Genomic DNA, 14,332 nt, shown 5'->3' with positions numbered 1-14,332 from the left:
GAGTGTAATTTCATTTGGTTATACGCGTTGGTTTCACTCGAACATAACATGTGCCCTGAACCGACGTACTTGGAATGGATATTGGATTTGGATACTTACTCTCAAAAAAATGCAAACTTAGCTTCTTTTTTTTTTTTTGACAAAAAAATGCAAACTTAGCTATTAATCAATTAATCACAAAGTTAAAGAAAACTTAGGTATTTTATTTACACCCAACTTTTTTTACTTTGGATTTTTTTTTTTATAAGACCTACCTATTATTTAATCTGTTTTAGTGTAGATTACAACACTAGACCATTGACCCGTGTTAACGCACGGGTCATACGGATGAACAAATAAAGCGCTAATATGTATGTAAATAGTTTAGTTGAATAGAAATAATAGTATAATTCAATTCATAATATTAATTGCCACAAACGTTTGTACTGTACAATATTAAAATATTTCCATGACATCGACCCTGGTGCCGTAACATAACATATAAATTTAATGACATTGTTTATTGAAGAAAAGAAAATTCAATGTCTGTCGACATATAAATAGTACCAATATGCAATAAAAACAATACTACAAAATAAAGTCCTACACATTACGGAAAACTTCTCTGTAGACCACATTTGATGTCACATGAGTATCTTCGTCGTCCTCGTCATTGATCAATATCTTTAAACCATCCCTTGAAGTAACCCTTGATATTGCGACGTACAATTGTTCATGTGAAAAAACAGGAGATGGTAGATAGACACCAACATGTCTCAACGACTGACCCTGACTCTTGTTAATAGTCATTGCAAATGAGACAGATAACAGAAGTTGTCTTCGTTTAAATTTGAAAGGAATTATATTTTCAGACGGTGTTAGCGATAACCTTGGAATAAACACATTTTCACCTATATTAGATCCAGATATTACCTCTGTCTCGAGCGCAAATTTACCCATCTTTGTAATAATCAATCTTGTACCGTTACATAAGCCCAAATTTTGATCTATGTTCCTCAGTAACATCACAGGTACTCCTACTTTTAATCGCAACCTATGATTTGGAAATCCGGACGCAACAATGGTGTTGAGAAATTCAGGCATGTGGATGTCGTCTACTGCGTCACCGTCTAGGTTTTCATGATAAGATGTATCATAACTCAAATAAATTTTTTCTTCACCAAGAATCAAGTCTAACACATAATCATTAACCTGATCAACAATTGTATTCTTTGGTGCTAATATTGCTCTACTTTGAAAATAATCTGTTTTACCAATGTTTCCTAACAAATTTGGGTAAGTGCTTTCAACAATTGATGCAATAGGATTACATGAACTTGGAATAAGCAAGTCGGACGGGATATCAACGAATATGTCGACATCATTGATTTCCCCAGTTGTTTGTGGAAAAATATCACAAATGTATGCTAAAGAATATTCTGAAGAATTGAGAGTTGAAGGTTGGATTAAACCACTTCATGCTTGAACCAAAATTTTATTTAGGTGTATTGTAAAAAGTTTCCAGAGCTAAGCAAGTACAGCCAACACAGCAATACGATGAAAATTAAAGACCAAATTCTAAAAAAAAGAAAGGAAAAATACGGAATCTTAAATGTCTGATTCTTGCAGATTGAGGAAAGTAGATAACACAACAGATAGTTCCAGCATTCAAGCAAGTTAAACAGCTTTAGTGTCTTTAGGCTCAATCTTGACACGAACAGCACTATTAGGTTTTGTTACCGATGCCTGACCAGCTTGACCATGTTCAACAGCCACAGAGTCAATGCTATCAGAGGACCTCTTAGCACCTGTTTTGCTGTTTGGTGTGTCAATCACCCAGGTATTGCTGCATGAGTCCTCAGCCTCCGATACATCCTATAGACATTTGCGTAAAAAAAATTGTTTAAATTTGTTACAGATTAAATTTTCATGCATTTCATCAGTAGTCGTAGATTATATATAACTAATCAATTAAGTACCATCTGGACATTATAATTGTTTGCTGCAACTCCATCCACACTAAGCTCGTCGACAGATCCATCGTTGGGTTTCTATCACACATACATCAACAAAAGAACCAATTAGTCATATGATGATTTCCTTATGTGCATTAATCCAAAAAAATTATAAGATTGTAATATTAGATATGAACTACCTCCAAAGACATGAATTGTTCGATGACACCAACATCATCATATGCCTTCTTAACTGCATAATTCCTATACTTCTTTACGACATTTCCTTCACCAACCTCAACTTTTAAAAGAACTTGCTTGTCAATAAGCACATTAAAATCAGTAGGATAATCACTGGCTCCAACTCCCTGTTGAAAAAGTGCAAGATGTTAGTAGAAAATTCTTTGCATAAATAAGCGTCATATATAGACCATGCATTTATCCATATAAGAATAAATTCATAAGTCACTAAGTTGTAGAAAAATAAAAGTACTAACACATAAGTTTCAAGAGAAAGGATTTGTGGTTTATTATAATGAATGAATTGGTCATGAAAACTATACAGGCGTGGAGTATATGTTCAACGATTGATTGATAATATTATAAAGATATTTTCTTAAAAGCATGTCAATAAGTAATTAAATCTTTATTGCACATCAAAGAGAATATTCAAATAAAATGTTAACGTCTTTATTTAAAAAAAAATTACAAAAACGTGAAGTATTAAAAGTATACTATTTGATCCATTGGTTACAGTTTTATACTGCAACTAAATTAAACCGAACATATATTACTATTAGATTATATATTTTTTTCTCTTAGTTGAATGGAAGTTGACTATAAGCAGGCATTGTTTATACAAACAACGAACTATAATTAAGCAGGCATTCACTATAAGCAGGCATTGACTATTTCACATATCTCTTTCTATCTGTATTCACTATTATATGTCTTTATTCCAAAGCATACAAGAACGGAAATGCTTACCCTGTCATGTAAGCAGCAACATCAAGTAAATCTCCATTAAGTATCAGCTTAGTCCCAAAAAACGCATTAGCAATTCCCATTGCACCTAGTTTTAACAAAGTGAACATCAAGTGAACAATATTTTCCTATTTCATGGGTGGATATTAGTAGAAAGTAGAAACTAAAAACCATGAAATACCTAAATATTTGTGTGTCTTGAGAAACTGCAATATCAATACAACATGCAAAGAGTTGTCGTGGTTACCAAAAGAGCTCACAATTTTGTCAGCATGTTCACCCCAAAGAGAGCAATGCAAACGGTTGTTTCTACAATCAAATATTAGGTAATAAGAAATTCATCCACATAAGGTTTATCAAAATTATATTACATGAATGAGCCACAAATGAAAAGACAAATCTTACTCGAGATGTTGTAAAGTGAGATCAATCACTTTGCTCTTCCTGCCCTCCTTTTCAGTTTCCCTTACGTGACCTACTTTCAATTACATAACCAATAACATCTGATATTACACATTCAGAAATTAAAAACAATAGTAAGAATTTTCTCAAGGAGTGTAGAGAGTTATAACTAATGTACATCACCCATTCATAATTGAAGTCTTACCAGCAGATGTGTCCTCGACATTTGAAGAGAGAATTTCATTGAATGACATGAACTCAAAAACATTGATAGGGAGATTAGGCGAGTCCTTCTTGGTAAAACTTTAGTTGTGCATCATATTAAGTTTGTATTTGTGCGAAGTTAGCTTATATGGACCTTCATTAAAACCGACGATTGCATTGTCAAGTTGATATGTACCCCCTTCTTCAACCATTGACCTAACTGGTAAAAATTTGAATATAAGCCACACGTTGTATATAATTAAATTAGCCTAATCAATAATGCAATAGAATATTCACACAATCGATTCTTATAAAACAACATATACAGATGAACATAAATTAAAACACGTATCTTACTTTCAAAATATTGGAACTAAGCTTTCAACATAATCTATGGCATCGTCCCAATATTCATCTGTCATATTCATCATATTCAACATTGCTATAATTTATTTTAAAAGATAACCTAATAGCCCCTAAAAAAAAAGATAACCCAATCTATTTATGGAAACAAATAAAAAGCAACCCATCTCTGTGGCTTTATACTACTGTGATTTGTTTGTTTTCAGAAAGATAACCTAATCTAACTAACTTATGTCATATTCAATTCAATTATTCATTCAATCATGCATAAGCAATAAAAAGTGAATGGCAACAATATAATCAGTGATGTCTTTCTGGTGTTATGAAATATATGCTTGTAACAGGTTAATTTAAAAAATAACATTGAAAAATTGCACAAACCTTTGCATCCACCATCAACATGTTCATGAAAATGATGTTAGTTAGAACTTACTTATACAGAATTAACCAAATGTGAGAACACGCACACACATCTACAGGTTCTTCCTTCCTCCAGAAATAGCTAACATATATGCTAGACATTTTTGTTTGGTGTTTTTCAAAAAAAGAAAATAAAAAGGAAGATGCTTATTTAAAAGGGACAAAAACCTCTGAGTAGGGTTTGATGGAAAGGAAACGATATGTTTTATGCTTTCCATAAAAAATAGGAAATTTTATTAAGTAGGAGAGGATTGCATCAGAAGGAAATAATCAGTTTTTTCCTTTCCATAATGAATATGACAAATGATTTGGTTTACAATAAAAGGCAATGGAGGTAGGAAAGTACTGTTTTGATAAGCATGAGTGATTACGTTTGAGAGTAAGAGAAAGGAAACGATGGAAACGATTTTGTTTTGTTTTCAATAAAAATAGGATTATTAGTTTGGAAACGATTTTGTTTTGTTTTCAATAAAAATAGGATAATTAGTTTGGAAACGATTTTGTTTTGTTTTCCATAAAAATAGAATAATTAGTTTAGGTTGGAGGGAAATTATTTTTCAATAAAAATAGGATAATTAGTTTGGAAATGATTTTGTTTTGTTTTTTAATAAAAGGAAATAATAGGAGTGATCTGCTGTCTTTTTTTTTTTTGTTATGGATAAGAATAGGAGGATTTGTTTATTTGTTTAGTAAAATTAAGGAGAAAAATTAGGGTTAATATAGTAAAATTAGGAGATAATGATGACATATGACTTGATGCATGTCTATTTATTTTACACAAGCAAGTCTTCTATATAAATTAAATCCTTGCACAATATTTTGTCAAACACTAACACACTTTTTTAATGATAAATATTATTATGCTAGTATATTAATTGTTATGTTTTTTGAACAAGCAAAAATGGATTATACTAGTATGGACACCCGTGCCAAGCACGGGCTAGAATTTCGTCTTCCTCAATATAGAGAATATTGTGATGCATCAAGTGTCAGTTGAATCTCAACATTGTATAAAATATTGGAGGTTGAAGAACATATAAGTGAAAAATAAATCATATACTTAAGTCTTAAAATTTTGGATGAAGATGTAACATCATTTTCACTTGTGTGATTGCTTTTTCTACATTGTGTTGATTCACACAAGTGTTGGCTCGCCATAAGTCCCAATGGTGATATCATATTCGTTTCAACATTTTTGGGGAGCGAAAGTGGTTCGTGGTGGTGGATCGCAGACACAGAGAGTCTCATACTTAATGGAGAGATGCTAATGTGTCATGTGTGAGTTAAAATAACACATTGAATGCAATAGTAGATGTTGAGAAACATATAAGTGAGATGACTCGTATATCTAATGTCTTAAGATTTTGGGTGAAGTTGCGATGTCAATCTTACTTGTGTGCTTGCTTTTAACCTAATGTTATGATACAACCGAATAAAGGTTCCCACGAAAGTCTCAACATTATGATGATTTGTTTTGTTAGCTTTTGGTGTCATTTGTTTAATTTTTTTTTATCTTAAATTTTGGTTTTGGGATGTCATTCACTTTCAAGCAATTTTTTATTCAACCACTATTGTATTAAATTCCTTCACTTCTGGTTTTTGGTGCGATTTGACAATGAAAAAATGTAGACGTGTTCTGCTATGTTAATAAAATACATGCTTATTATGGTAGCATAATTACCCAATAATTTCCAACTCCTTCAACAAATTCATAAAATTACCAACAAATCATTTATCTCGTGCACAAATTCTTTTTACATCTTATTTCTTTTTCTAATTTACTTTCTCTTTTCTATTAAAAAAAAGGAAAAAAGACACCCCTCTATTAAACCACCACCAACCATATTTTTTTTTACCTTGTTGTGCCTTTATGCTTATTTGATTATCTCATCATATCATAAATACAAATAGTCTCACACTTGAGGGAAAGACGTTAATGTGTCATGTTTGATTTAAACTTCTCCATTATATGAAAGAGTAGATATTGAGCAACATATAAGTGAGAACACTAATATACGCAAAATCTTAAGGTTTTGAGTTTAGATGTGGTGTGAATTTCACGTGTGGGGTGTCTCTTGGTCAAATGTGATCATTAAACTCATTGTAGGCACTCTAAGAACTCTGGACATCGTGATGAATTTTTGTTAGTTTTTGGATTTCGTTTGCTTAATTTTTTTTATATTAAATATACGTTATTGGAAGTCATTCAATATTATTTAAAATACATTCACTTTCGCTTTTTGTGAGATCTAACAATGAAAAAAATGCATGTGTTTTGCTGAGCTGATAAAGTGATATTTTAAAATTATGTGACATTTTCTTATTGAGTTTATTTATTTTTGGGTAGAATAATCACTCGTAAATCTCAAACTCCTGCAACTAAACCATAAAATTACCAATAACTCGATCTATTTTCAATACTTCCACGGATGAAACACTCACTATTTTTTTCCTATCATTTCTCTGATTTTCAACTTACTTTTTCATATTCTTTCTTTTTCTAATTTCATTTATCTCTTTTCGTGAAAGTTAGAATTATAAACCCCTCTCCATGAAATCACCATCAATCCACCTGTTTAACCATGTTACGCCTCCTTCTGACCTTATTTGGTTATGTTATCAGATCAGAGACGCAGACAGTCTCACACTTAAGGAAGATATGTTAAAATGTCAATTGTGATTTAAAGTTCCACATTAGATACAATAGTAGATGTTGAGACACATAAATGAGATGACCAATGTAAGAGTATATGTTTAATTTTATATTAAATTTAAATTTTTTTGTTTTTCATTTTTATGCAATTTTTTTTATTAATCCCTATTATTTCGAATTTCTTCACTTTGTGTCTTTGGTGAGATTTAACCATAGAAAAACTCAAATGTATTATGCTGAATTAACAGAATATGTGCCTAATTATTAGAATTTCTTAAATGTTATTGTGTTTTTTTTATTAAGTCTAATTTTTGGGAAGTGAATTACTCAAAATTCTCCAACTCATTTGACTCACTTTATTCTTTATAACCTCAGGGACAAAACACACATTTTTTTTTACCGGTGTCATTTATCTCAATCTCAAATTTCTTTTGCATCATCTTTCATTTTCTAATTTTCTTTCTCTTTTCTCATGAAAGAAAGGAACATAAATATCTCATCATTAAATCACCACCAACCCACTTTTTTATCTGTTGTGCCTCCGTTTGACCTTATTTGACTATGTCATATAATTACGGACATAGAGAGCCGCACACTTGGGGGATAGGTGTTAATATGTCAAGTATGAGTTAATGTTCTAGAATTGATGGAATAGTAGATGTTGAATAACATATATGTGAGATGACTCATATATATGTGCCTAGATATTTTGAAAGAAGATGTAATATTAATTTCACTTGTGTGGTTTCACATATAGTCTAATACGATGATACAACCCAATGTAAGCTCCATGAGAATTGCCAACATTATAATGATTTATTTTGTTATTTTTTGGATAATATTCGTTTAACTTTTTTTTATCTTAAATTTTATATTTTTGATTTCATTCACTTTCGTGCAATTTTTTTTATCAAGACAATATTTTTTTTAACATCTATTATTTCAAATTTCTTCGCCTTTTTTAGAGTATGGGCAAAGAAGAAAGTTAGTTATCAAGTTCCAATCTAGTTGAGACGTCATGCCTTTCTCTTTTATGCTTTACATTCTATTCATTTATTAAAAAAATCTTCACCCTTGGTCTTTTGCAAGATCTCACAAAAGGAAAACGTAGATGTGTTATACTAAGTTAACAAAATACATTTGCTAAAAAAAAAAAAGTTAACAAAATACATGTTTATTATACATTTAAAATTGATATGGAATTTTTTTAATAAGTGTAATATTTTGGTAGTATAGTTACCGACTAATCTTCAACTCCTTCAACAAACCCATAACACTAACATCAAGTTATTATTTTCCCATATTATTTCTCTATGTTCAAATTCCTTTTTCATCTTATTTCTTTTTCTAATTTACTTTCTCTCTTCTCATAAAAAAATAAAAAAACATCCCTCTTTGAAACCACTACCAACCCACCAAGATTCACACCTTTCATTTTATCTTGATTTAATGAATTAAATTATATCATTAACAACTCTTATATTTGAACACCAATTATTTTCAAATACTCATTCAACACCACATTTAATTTTCTATCTCTATTTATCTCTTCCTCCCAATATTTTTCGTACTATTTATTATATTCTTCTTCCCAATGTTTTTCGTACTATTTCGTATTATGTGCTTGTTTGACACTTCAATAACTGAAAATGAAGAGAAACATGTGTACTAACGAATACACAGTGACAATAGATGTCTAGTAAAAATAGATGCTTAGAGCATCGCCAACGATGAGGTCCTCACCATTTAAGATCTGGTAACTAATAGGTATCCCATGGGGAAATTTTTTTGAGGGTCTTCTAATACCGAGAGTCTCACTTAAGACCCCCAATTCTTAATTGGACCCGACAATACTTTTTATTAAAATAATATGTTAGTGTTGAAATGTAAATGATGAAGAGTTATTGCTGGAAACCATTTAGACTTTTTGTCATAGGATCCCCATTGGAGTACTTATTGTGTACTTTTATTAAAAAATTATAAATGAATGATATGTACATGGGAGACTCGTTTAAAACCTCAAAATTGGGGGTCTCCATTAGGGATGCTCTTACAGTTTGATACATCAAAAACAAACAAAAGACGAACAACGAAACTCTAAGATTAATGGTTTTGGGCCCACTGAAAAAATGAGAGTAGTAAGTTTTTTTTTTTTTTACAAATAGTGAGTATTGTTGAAAACTCATAAATACAATAAAATGGAAAATAATTTTGAATTCTTTGGTTCAATATCAGAATTGTGTGAAGAATGGTGAAATTAGAATCAACATCTATAGAAAAAATTCAAGAAAATCACTACATTAACGTATGGATCCAAAATTTGCTGCAAAATTAATTAATAATATATTTTATAAAAAAAATTACATCATGTGAAAATGAAAAAAAAGTATTAAGTTGTTTTTAAAAAACATATGAGTAGATAAAAAAAGTATGAGTAATTTATTTTTTTCTCATCACAAATGTTTTTATTTTTTTTCAATAAATAATATGAACTTAAATAATGTTTTTATGTAACATTAATTCAATCATTCCTTATATATAAATAAAAAAAAAACTTTTTTCTTTGACCCTTCTTATCACCCTTGTTTTTTATTTTCTTGCTTCTACAAATAATATGAACTTTTTTATGGAAAGAAATAATATGAACTTAATCAATGCTTTTTATACACCACCAAACTATTCCTTATAGAGAAAAACAAAAAAGCCTTGCTTTGAATGATGTTTCTTATGTGGAACATAGACATCGATTCTATTAATTTTTGCTCCCTTATTAAATTATAGCTGCTATGTTGGTACATGTTATCCTTAAAAAAAAATGTTGGTACATTTAATATATTTGTTTTTTTATCTCTTATTTGCATATCTTGTGCTTAGTTTTGATGCTATCAATATTTTTTAATTTTTTTAATTTTATAGAGAGAAAAAACTTTAATTTTCGCACATAAATTTTTCAAATCACATGAAAAAATACCGCCCAAATTTTATATCAATTCTCATGATGCAAAACAAAAAATATGTAAGCTATAATTAGTTATGATATTAAATGTCATAATATCTTTAAATGAAATTTAAGGTGACAGTAAAGATAATTGGGACAAAGACAATCACTGAAATTAATGGAAAAAATTATGTTGTCTCTTTCTTTGAATTCGGTTTATGTCCATAATTGTTTATTTGGCTAGGTTTATGTCCATTAGTTTTTTATTTGTCATTTTTTTCTTAATAAATTTTAGCCTAAAAAGCTTGTTAAAAAATATGCTTAAAATATCTATAATTTGCTATTTTAAATACGAAAAACTATCTTGAATATTATTTACAAATGAAAGATATAATATTTTATTCATTATCATAGTTGAAAAGTGATATCTTTAATATATTGAATTGATAAAATAAGAACATCATTAAATGTAATATCATTAAAAAATAAATTAATGATTTTGTAATGATAAATGTTAGTAATTAGTTGCAAAAGGAAGCCATTAATTACATTAACTGGAATATTCATTTAGAGTTAGATGTCGTGATTATGCGTCACGAGAAATGAGTCATGATTCAATTTGATTGGATGATAAAAAAACATTAAATGAGATGAAGAATGTGAAGATGTCACATGTACTCTTGATTTAAAGGAAGGCAAATGTTTATAATAAAGATTGGTTTATATTCGAACAATCATAACTCGTCAATATTACTGCTAGCATTTTTACAATCTCAATGCAGATAAAACTACTTAAAATTCATATAACATCAGACACTTTAATCAAATTTTTAATATATACAACTCTAAAAATATAAAGCTTGATTAAAATATACAACTCAATGTAATTTTTTTTTTTACAACTTTTATTAGTTTTGTAAAATATTCAACTCTACAGATCCTTTCTATTGTTGAGAGGAACTCTACAAATCCATGTAGTCAAACTTCAGTTATTGCAGCCTTGCACTTCATCTTTGATTGAATCCACATAACTGGAAAAATAAGAAATTAATAAAATCTAGTCAAAACCAAAGAACAATTGGTCGAAGAGCAACCCATATATTTCAACTGTTGCTAAAGAAGAAAAGTTGATCAATTTTTTTTGGCAAAAAGACTATAAAAATATAGAGATAGAAAGAGGATTAAAAAAATAAAATAATGGGTTTAAATAAATTGCAATCTGAGAGTAGTCAAGAACCAGAAACAAATATGTGATATTTAGAGAATAAGGATGAGACACTATTTATAAGCACTATGAAGAAAAATAATACAAATATTTTTTATAAAAAAATGGATACAAATTATAAATGAACAAACATGATTGTTTTGAAATAATTTTGTATTCTTTAACTGAATATTGAAATGATGTGAGGAATGGTTATGGTTGATGTAATATTTATAGGAAATTATAAACAAATCTCTATTAAATAGTGGTTAAAACTTTCTGTACACAAATACTAATGCAAGAACGATCAACACGCATCAATGAACATTTACACAAACACGGGCTTCAAACCAATACTAACACGTTGACACCGTCAATAATCTAAGAAAATAAAATATTTGAATCCACTTACCTTGTTACACTTGAGACTATGATTTTCATCTAATTGATTTTTACTATATCATATTTTTGTGATTGAAAATATGATCGTGATTTAAAATATGCTCCCTAACAACCTGAAGAGAAAAAAAGAATGGTGTTAAAGCTTGGAAGGAACATATGGAAATGAAGAAGATAAAAAATATGTTCATTTTTTCATGTTTAACTATGAAACAAATTAAAAAATGCAATGAAAGTTAATTAATAGCATTTACACGCCATTAAACCATTCATTTTTCAGTCACCATTTACGTTTTTAATCACAAAAAAATAAGAAGAAATATTCTTTGATGAGAGATATTCTGTCTTGTGTACATGAGAAAAACATTAAATGAGTCTCTCACTAATAGGTTGCCACGTGTACTTTAAAAAAAATAGCGCAAATATATATAATAGAGATATTATTAACAAAGCAATCTCCTTAGCACAAAGTGTACCAAAGAGACTATCAAAATTCAAAAGTACAATCAATCCGTCACAATAATATCAACAGTGCTAGTCGATGCACAAACATCTTAGGAGGCTCGACCACCACAACTGAGTGTCATAAACAAAAGTAACATTTTTATCTTTCAACCACCACATTTTTAGCAAAAATATTAATTGTTATGTTAATATTTTTTCTCTTATTAGGATTAATTTAAACTCTGAATCATATTTTTATCCCTTAGCCCTTGGAGCTGTCAAAACGGACCGATCCGTTTAGCCCGATTAATTATAGGGCTTGGGCTTTAAATATTGAGCCCGAATTTTAATAGGGTTTTTTAGCCCGGCCCTAAAAAGCCCGGTACCTGTTACGGCTAGGCATTATTTAAAAATATTATTTAAAAAAATGTAATTTTTAATACAGGCCTGCTCGTTTAGCCCGCGACTTGTGTAGGGCCGGGCTCGGGTAATATATTTCAAGCCCGTTTTTCAACTGACCTTTTCGGCCCTGGCCCGATAAAAGCCCGAAGCTCGTTAGGGCCGAGCCGCCCGTTTTGACAATTCTACTTAGCCCAATCTTGAGTCACAAATTCAACCTCATCCTCCATCACAACTCCGATCTTTGCCAATTTGATGTGTTCCCTAACCTAACAAGTGCAATAGCACTCTCACTAGTTTGCTTTCTTTGCTTTCTTTTTATTTTGGTTCCTTTTTGCTCTTATGGAGAGTATTGGTTTTGTCCCCCCTCTTTTTTGTACTTTTTCCTTTCGTTTAATATATTTAAGGTACTGCAGTAGGAGACCCCTCTGCATCCCATATTTTGCTTAAAAAAAAGAAAGTGCAATAGGACTCATACCCTCACTCTTATTTAATGACATTCTTTGAAATGGTCTAAGCATTATAACAATGCAAATAAACCAAGTAAGTGTAATAAATACATATATAATCTAGACCACTCCAACAAAACACTAGCATTGTTCTCCTTTGTTGTAAAAAAACGTTTCCATTATTTTGTTTCCAAAAAAATATGTAACAGTAAATATAGACAAGGAAATGATGAAGATGTCGCGAATAGGAATGTGGTTCTGAAATCAAGGAGAATATTTTTGGCGATGCGTGTGAAGGAGTACGTGAGCGGAGCATATGATTATGAGAATAACCTAAATTGATAAAATATCAAACGATCAATCATTTGATTGCACTATAAAATATATAATATCAGATGTGTTTAACCATGTTGATCATGAACCCAACATAAGAGTAACAATGTTCTCTTAAAAAGAAATAAGAGTAAGGGAACCCAGCCAGGGGCGTAGCCCTTCATATGGGAGGGGTAGCCTTGGCTACCCCAAAAAAAATATTATTCTTGAATTAGTCGGTATGTATTTATATCCGACTACCCCAAATAATAAATATTGAGCTACCCCAAACAAGTTTAGTTGCAAAAGTTAGCATAAATAATAAAGTAAAAAAACTACTACAAAATTGATAGATTTACTCCCTCCGTCCGTTAATGTAACCCTCCTTTGTTTTTTTCACATTTCTTAAGAAAAGTTGTCAGTGTGATTAATGTGTCTGTTTTGTGTATTAATATTACCAATTTGACCTTTGTTTGTATGTGTATTAAATTTGACTATTCATATATCAAGACAAGTTAGTGGTATTAATTAGGGGTATGTTTAGGAAAAAAGTAATAAATGCATCTAGTAATTTGAAAAGGAGTTTACATTCAGGGACAAAAATAAAATCAAATGGGTGCTTAGATATAGGGACGAAGAGAGTATTTGTATTGGTTTGATACTTTCGGTCTCAATAACAACAATAGAGAAACCTTTTTCAACAATAAAAATTATCAAGACAATAGTCATAGACAAATTAAATGGACAATGAGTTTCTTGCAAATAACTTATTTATTTATATTTGAAAAGACATTATTAATCTATTATTAAACAGACAGTTGATGAAATTGGGTTCTTCAAATGCATTTTGCCCAACGTTTTAAAATAGTGATTTTTATGTTAAGTATCTAAGATTTGTTAATTTTAGTCCTTAATTTTTTGTTAGAGATTAAATTCAAGACTAAAAACACTTTTTTTGTAAAATTTTAAAAAACTGAGAAAAAATTGAATAATTTTTTTAAGGACTAAACCTAAAAAATTATAATTTATGGGACTAAAAATATATTTTATCCTTAAATTTAATACGTCTGTTTTCAAAAAAATTCTTCTTTATAGTTAGCCCCTGCATAAATTTTTCGCGAGCTTCGCCGCTGAACCCAGCATAAGGTTTTCTTAAACAACACTAACATCCCCTCTAGTTTTCAACTAAACACAAACCTCCCTTAAATTTTATTAAAAGTGACATAT

The 14,332-nt window shown here is 29.9% G+C and overlaps 1 long non-coding RNA gene and 1 pseudogene across 1 annotated transcript; both read right to left on the bottom strand.

Annotated features, from left to right (window-relative positions):
* Window positions 1-582: 582 nt before the first annotated feature.
* On the bottom strand, window positions 583-6,891 carry LOC146944510 (uncharacterized; annotated as a pseudogene).
* Window positions 6,892-10,642: 3,751 nt separating this feature from the next.
* LOC146944509 (uncharacterized) lies at window positions 10,643-11,908 on the bottom strand. Its single transcript, XR_015028142.1, has 2 exons — window positions 11,515-11,908; window positions 10,643-10,929 (listed from the first exon to the last, which is right to left on the bottom strand). It is a non-coding gene; the product is annotated as an uncharacterized LOC146944509 (long non-coding RNA).
* Between the last annotated feature and the right edge of the window lie 2,424 nt (window positions 11,909-14,332).

The sequence above is a fragment of the Medicago sativa genome, chromosome 2 (assembly GCF_051527215.1).
Source record: "Medicago sativa cultivar Bolivia chromosome 2, Bolivia_mono, whole genome shotgun sequence".
Classification (NCBI taxonomy): Eukaryota; Viridiplantae; Streptophyta; class Magnoliopsida; order Fabales; family Fabaceae; genus Medicago; species Medicago sativa.
The sequence above is the reverse complement of the archived record's forward strand: the minus strand, read 5'-3'. Positions and strand labels throughout refer to the sequence as shown.